The sequence below is a fragment of the Columba livia genome, chromosome 17 (assembly GCF_036013475.1).
Source record: "Columba livia isolate bColLiv1 breed racing homer chromosome 17, bColLiv1.pat.W.v2, whole genome shotgun sequence".
NCBI lineage: Eukaryota > Metazoa > Chordata > Aves > Columbiformes > Columbidae > Columba > Columba livia.
Window position 1 is genome coordinate 11,444,625 of NC_088618.1, and position 8,045 is coordinate 11,452,669.

An 8,045-nucleotide genomic window follows, 5' to 3' on the forward strand; every position below is an offset into this window, starting at 1 on the left:
GAAGGAGGGACAAAGTGAGGTGTCCCTGGAGAGATCTGTCAGGGGCTCGGTCCGTGTCCCAGGCTCCGGTAACCCGGCGGGACAGGGCCGGGAGGAGACGGGGCCGGGTACCCCACGCAGCGTGACGCTGGGAGAGCCCGAGGAAGGGACAGACGGACCTTTTCCACCGGTAAAATCCGCTGTAGCTAGCGGCGTGGCCGCAGGGCTATGCCCGTCCTCCGGGCACACCGCACCCCTCCTCCGGGGATGAGCAAGGACGGGCCCCGGGGACGCCAACTAACCGCCGGGGACGGGGCAGGCGCTGCTACCGTTCTCCCCGCCAGCTCACAGGCCTCCAGGGCCACCAGAGCAAGTCGCCGTTGTCCCTCCGTACCCAGACGGAGTTTGACACAAGAGAGGTGGCAGCTCCGCGGGGGGCATCCCTCTCGGAGCATGGGCAGAGAAGAACCCCTCCCCGGCTGGAGGAAGGCGAATATCGCTGTTTTTTTTTTCCGGAGGGGAAGCTTCGCAAAAAGACCGCAACGTCCCCGTCCGTGCCCGGGAGCTGCCGTCTCCTCCCACACCTTCCGTGCGGCGCGGAGCCACCCGCGGTCACCGCGGGGCCGGCGACAACGCAGCGCAGCCCGGAGCATCCCCGAGGCCGGGCTGCAGCGCTCCTCCGGGCCGGTAATTGGGTGTGCTTAAAATCAACCCGGCTAACAAGCCTGTTGTCCTCTTCACCCCACCCCCGCGTGTGAAATATTGTCGTTAGGCGTCTAATATCTCCATCGCTTCCAGGGGGGAATGGGAAGAGGCTGCTCGAAAACAAAACAAAACAAAAACCAACAAACAAACAAAAGAAAAGTGTATGAACTTCCAGCACCCATATTGCACAGCACAATGCAAAGCGGGTTATTATCAGTTAGCAGTTCTGCAGTGACCTGTAAAGTTGCCTCTCTGGAAAGATTCTTGATGTATTACTTAACATGGCTACACAGTTATCTGTCTCGGCATTAATGCGTCCATTAAATCACTGTTGAGTAGCATCAACCTACTCCCGAGTCTTTCCGTCCCCTGGGAATATGGTTTCTAAACAGGATCAAACATGTGATGCTGACAAGTCATGAGATAAGTTATAATTAATTAGAGTTTGCTACATCCACAGAATGGGTACTTGGGGGAGTGGGGATGGATCAGGCCATTAAGGATTTCAGCCGGGAGGGAGGATCTATAATATTGAGTTGGAAAACAAGAAGTAATAATCAAAGGTGGCCGAAGAAAACTGCAAACCTTTAGCTTTCAGAACTCAGTCAAGATTAAAGTCGTTCTTGATGGGAAACACACCATCCCCTTCTTAATGAAAACCATGGGGAGACTGATGCTGCGGATGGCTTCTTAAAGAGGGAGGGGGTTTGAGGACGAAATGCTCCGGGTTTGAGGACAAAAATCAACGGCACAACTTGCAAAGGGAAGAGGAGAAGGAGAGGAAGGAGGTGGGCGAAGGGATCCACCTTGCCCAGTCGAGCAAAGAAACCACATCCAGAGGTCACATCCCCACCCGGCACACACTTTGGGGTCGTTTCGCAGATGTTCCCCTGATTCAGAAAGGCCCGTAGCATCTCCCCCCGCCTGCCCCAGACCCTCTCCTCCTGGCAGACAAATGGCCCCTCTTGCCCTGGGCTGGGGCCAACCTCCAGACCTCCCCCTGCCCTCTCTCTGCTGGGAATGACAGTTAAAAATCAGCCTGCAAACAAGTGGATTTTGGTCTGAGCTGCAATAGCCCTTATTTGCTTTGCTTTAACAAACAGCTGTGGGGGCAGGGGGGGTTACTTTCAGTCTGGCTGTAAAAGCCCGGCACGGGAGGGGAAAGGCAGAGGATGGAGGTTCACTGGCGGCATGGAGTGTCTTTTCATGCCCTTTGCGAGTCAAAGCGATGGCTGGGTTTATTTGCTTGCTCTCTGCAATAAATGGGGAGCCCTTCAGGTGAGAAGATGCTGGGAGGGTGGAATGACAGGACAGATTTACACCTGTCCTTACAGCTTACTCTGACAACCCCTATAGCCTACAGAAATGACCAGTGGTGCCGCGTAGTCTGGGGAAGCCAGCAGGTTCACTCTGCCTTTTTTTTTCCCTTTCCTCTTCAGTCTCCACCTTCCCCCCCCCCACCCCAGCTTCTTACTCCTTTTCCTCTTTTTCTTATGGCACGACATGAAACACAGAGAAATCACCCTGATACATGCCCCCTCAGTCACCCCGTGTCCCAGCAAGACAAATATCACAGCCGACCCCGTGGAGCCCCTTCTCAGCACCTCCTTGGCTGCATGGGATGCGCAGCCTCCACAGCCACCACACTACAGCCTCCTGCGTTTCATTGCTGGCCTACTCCAATTCTCGGCTGTCCCCTCCCAGCCAAGAAGGCAGAGGGGAGATAACCCCCCTGATGTCCCGTCCTCCCCTTCCCATCCCACCTTGATGACAGAGGCTGTCCAGATGCCTCTGGAATCTGGCCAGACCCAGCTGCCATCTTCATCTGTGGTGAGGACAAAGGCTGCATTCCCCATCTCCCACCCCAAGGGCCTGTTGCCACCTCCTAGTGCCTGCTGAAAGCCCTTCTCAAAGCCAGCTCTCAAGTGTGGCGTCTGGTGGAGCCAGGACCACTCAAGCCCTGCATTCAGCACTCCTGGACAAAGGGCTGGCTGCAGCCACCCGGGCTGAGGGCATGGGGGGGTGTTGCTGAGGGTCCTTTCCCCTCTAGAGAGATGGGTGGAATGAGTTTTGGTAGCCCCTAGTCAAAACCATCTTGTGAGCAAGCGACACAGCCTAACATTTCATCACCCGACCTCATGCAAACACCACTCAACAGGACCTTTGGATTCTCTCTTCCAGCATGGGTACCTTAAGTTATATTCAAAGAGCCAAATATAAAAGACACATGACATGGCAGCACGTAACCGAGGTCCCCTGATGGATCCCATGTGAGGTGACCACATTCCCAGGACAGAGCTCCTGGGCAGCAAAGTGCTCAGACACGGGATGCACAGGACATAGGGTGCCACACACAGAAGAAACACCAGGTCCTAATCTGCTCTAAGCATCTTCACCTAAAGTTTGATAGGTGCCACATTCTGCTCAGGATCTCCAGCTGAGATTCCTCTCCTGCAACAGGACAATGGAGCCAAAGTCACGCGTTCTTACAAAAAACCCAGAGAAGGTTTCTCATCTCCCCATGCCTATTCTTAGGTTCATTCCAGTGATGATTTCCCAATTACACAAAGTCAAATGGTTTCAACAGAAAAGACTGGGAACGCCTTACAGGAGGACTCTTGCCTCCCTGGGGCTAGGAAAGTGTAGAGAACCTGACCCAAATGAGGCAAGCGCGGGGATTTGCAAACAGGTCCCTCTGCTCACAGCAACAGCCCTAAGCCCTGGGCTGGGGTTATAGCCAGGGGCAAGCACTCAAGATTCCTCTAAAATCTTTGGGAACATCTAAGGGTTCGGCACTTCTGAAAAATCTCTTAAGGCTTCTTCAGATGCCTGGAGAGAGATTTCACAGCTTGCTTCCTCTTAATAGCCAAGTTTCAAGTCTCTGGTCTCTCTGGTCAGAAAAATAGGCTGTGCAACTTCAGAGCGCCTTCTCTAGGATAATTAAGATTAAGAACTCACCATTTCACCTATGATACACATCACCATTGCGTAGTAATCACGAGATAGTATCTTCCATGGTAAAACTCACCCCAGCGAAGAAGATGAACAAGAATATCATGAAGGGGTACGGAGGACAGGGAGAGAAGTTAAACCTTTCACAGCCTGGAAGGAGCAGGGGTCCCTCTCCCTACTGCATCTCCTTTTGGAGGCAGGGGCTTACTGGGATGATCCTGCCAATGAAGACATTACAGGAAGCAAAAGCAAAGCAAGAGTCAATGTCCAGGTAACAGCACTGGTGGAGAAGCAGCAGAGGAGCAGAGATGCGGCTGGTTTGTCATCTGCAACACTAATAGCTCAGCTCAGCAATTTGGATGTGACTACTCTACAGAGTAAATGCCTTTCAGGCAAGAAGCAGAGATGCTCTTTGGGACTGCGAGGGTGAAGAAGAGGATGGAATACAATACTGGTTGGAATGGTCTCTTTCCCAGTCGCTCTGGAGTTGATGGGGTGGCATTTAAAGAGAGGCACCCATCCAGGTGGAGGATCACACAGTGCATCTCTACATGGAGGTACTTAGCCATTGCCAGCCAGAATTTCAGACAGAGGGTGTGTTATGCCTGCATTCGGATCAGCCACAAAGTCAAGTTCAAGGTCTTGTTCCTCATCACTTTACATGATCTGGACCCCATCTCTCAGAGAAAGCACTTCCCCTCCTGTATGCTGGCATCACTGGGAGCTCTGGAGTTTACACCAGGAGGAGGTCGCAGAGGGGAGAGTGCTGACAGCAGCCTCTGCTCAGCGAGAGGCCCTTAGCAAGACAACCCACTTCTCACCTCCATTTACCACAGCCTGGATGTGGTTACTTCCTGGTGGAGATCCACTTTTTTTGTCCCCCCACCAAGTATTTCCCAGATGTTCTGTCCTGCCAGGTCCCAAACACGCTGGATTCCTTTCCTACCGCTGCTCCCCTTCTGCAGAGCACACACAACACATCCAAGGCATCCCCGAAGTGCTGGGTTTGCCGCATCTCTCCAAGACGCAGCCTATCTGCATATATTCAATCACCGTGTCTGGGAAGTCTGGATGCGTTCAGCCTAGACATAATTTCCAGGCACGGAAAAGGGTGTGCTCAGAAACCTCAGACATTTTCTAAGCCTCCTCAGGACCTGCCACGATCAGATGGTTTGTCCAGGCAAAGAAGTCCTGAAGATGGAGCACATGGCTGAGAAACATCGGATTTGAACAAGATCAGGACATTCAGAAGACAATTCCAAATGTGCAGTTTTTCTTGCATGACACACAGGGTCACTCTTGTCAACAAATATCCCATTTTAATATTTCATTAAACTTTCATGGTGTACTTTGAGTCCATGATATAGGCACAGTCAACAAACCCAAAAATCAATTAATCAGTCCCTAAGCGAATAGCCACTGAGAGAGTGAGAGGCTCCCATTAATTTCTCCAGACTCCAGGTCAAGCCCTAAATGTATAAAGATCAAAAGACTTGGAGATTAGCATTGAGCAAAAGTCATCAGCGGTGGGATTACCAAGGGTCACACTCAACCCCTTGCAAGTAGACGGGCAAAAAAATATTGACCCAATATTTTTTAGTCCTTTTTTTTTTTTTGCAATGAAGGCAACTCTTGATTTTTAATTTTCTTTTAAAGAAAGGAAACCATGGGAAAAGTTGTTTGTCCTTTTTGCTACAAGTGAGAATTTTCCCAAGTCCCAAGTTCCTGAGATGAGTGACAGCCAAAGTGCCTTCCAGCCGCCGCTCTTTGCACATCTCCCCTGCCAGGTTTGCACTGAGAACAGGTGGCTTTCGCACCTAGCACATATTTCTCCTGGCTGAGTGTTAACAGTGAAATCAAATCCTTTCCTTTGACCTAGGAATTTTGATGGGAGAGGGAAGGGTGCCTTGTTCGAGGGGGTGTGGCACTTCTTTCCACAGGAACATTTATCATTTCTCTGCTGAAAAAGAGACCAATAACCCACATCCCGTGCCTGTTATTACCTTGTGAATTCAAAGGTGTCTCATTTTTAATGGGCCCTTAGCAATAATGCAGGCACCTCATCATTTATCATCTTGCGCTGACATCTTCCTTGATGCAGAAAGCTCCTGAATGGCACTTCTAAAAGAGGTTTCAGCAGCATGAGCTGTGAGGGGTCTTGTAGCTTTTCCTACAGCAAGCAAAGGGGAGACCCGAGGCAGGTTTCATGCGTTTGCACAGGAAAGAGTGACATTATCAAACACCCTATGTTCTCCTCTCCGTTCTATCTCCAATGCCAGGCATCGCACAAGGGATGAAAATCAAGCTCTAAGGGCTACATCTCACTCTTCAGCAAGAGCAAGAGGGATGAGACACAGCAGTGTGGGCAGAACCGCGCTCCCACCTCCATCCCGCAACCCACGACCACAGCGGAGCCAGCACGACACAGAGATGCCCCCGCACAAGGCAAAACTGGCCCAAATTACTCCCCCCTCCCTCCCAAAGCAAAGCAGAAACAGAGGGGTGAATCACAGCTTTGACCTACAATTTGAAGACGTCTTTTTTTCCCAGGGCTTTAAGGAAATCTCGTGTTAAATCCATAACTGAGTCCTAAGGGAGAAAGGCAAAACATCCTCTGACACAGCTGACCTCCTTTCTCTCTCTCCGAGAAGATGTTTTTCAAGGAAAGAAGCCAAAAATCCAGCTTAGGGAAATGAGCTGAGCTTGGCTGGGTTTGTAGGGCTGAGCTGAGCTGATTTTGGCCAGGCAGGAGCTGCCTCCTAACCTGCTCCTATGCAAAACCCACTGCCACCACCACTAGTCTCGCTTTGGCAACGTTGCTCTTTCCTCCTGGTAGCCATGTTTGTGCAAATAAAGTCTTCCCACAAATCCAATTGCCATGGCCTGAAATGACAACAGCTGATTTTGACGCTTGCAACAGTAAATTTTCCATTTTCCCCTCAGAGGGTTTGGCAGCGCAACATTGATTTTCTTCTCCAAACCTTGCCTGGCAAAGGTCTCCCTATCTCATAGCCTCATGCAAGCAAAATGCTCTGTAATTACCAGGTCCGGAGTCTTTCATTCAAGTGCCTTCAAGGACTTTGAAGCATGAAGAATTTTGACTGGGGGGCCCCTAAGGCAAGAACCCAAGGATTACTTTGCCCAATTTACTTATGAGTAAACTGAGGCACAGCAGAGAGGAACCTCTAATTTTCACGAGTCTGTTCATTCAGGGTTCCTCGTTTTCCACACTCCCAACTCAAAAAATACCCTAAAGGCTTCAGTATTCAGGGTTGCTGAGCAGCCGGATATTTGGTGAAAGGACATTCCAGTGGTCTGGAAAGTCAACTCCATCATCTTCCAAACCACCCAATCAGAAAAAATCAGGGCATCCAAAACTGGTGGTTTGTTACACTCAACTGATAATAGGGTGTGTTATTAATGAGCCCCAAATCTCAACCTTTCTGCACTTTCATTGAAGAGATATCTAGAAGGGAAAATAAGCAAGCAGGTAACATCTTCCCGCTCTTCTTCCTGAGAGCTCAGTGTGTGGGCAAAGGGTGGGAGGAAGGGAGATGATTCCAAACATCTTCACAGATGCTCAATGACACCTCTGTCGCAAGAAGCACGTAGGGCCACGAGCACCAGGAGAGGCTTAATGTGTGCTGGTTTCCAGCAGATCTGCACCTGTGGGTGGTTGCCCACTTACTAACTCACACTTAGTTACTCTCACAAACAGCTTCTTTCACCATTTCTTTCTTTAAAAAAAAAAAGAGTTGCCTCATTGCAAAAAAAAAAAAAGCTCAGGTATGAACTTGTCCCTTGTTTGTCCCCAAGGGTTCTGCACAAGGGATGGACTGAGGGGTTGAGGAGTTTCTCCAGTGTCCACTAACACCTGGACACCAGTGGTAGCTTTGTCACCTACTCTGGGCACCAAGCAGCTGTCCCCAGCGTGGATCCTCAGGCCTCTACCCAGAAATGAGTGCTTGTGATAACAGAAAATTCACTGCGTCAGTTGGAACCACTAATGGTCTCCTCCTCTATCCTATTCCTTCTATTTTCACAAACGTTTCAGGAAACTTCCACCCTTTCATCAGCTTTGACTTAAACCACCATTTGCATCCCAAATTTAGTAGGGAAAGGGGATGTAGGGGAAGGGCAAAGCCACTTCAGCCTCTTTTTCTTAGGAACTGTCTGAAGAAAAAGGAATAATTGTGTATTATCCACATGCAGCCAGAGAAGAAGCTACAGGAAATAATCCATCAAAGGAGGAAAGGAGATTCAGATATTCAAGGAAGAGATTTGCAAGTTGACTTATGATTTTTCCTCCAGGATCTCATTGCAATAGGCACTGTACAAACACACAGCGAGAGACAATTTCCTGCACTAGATATATTAAAATCTAAGCTGCAGAGACAGAAAGAGTGTGG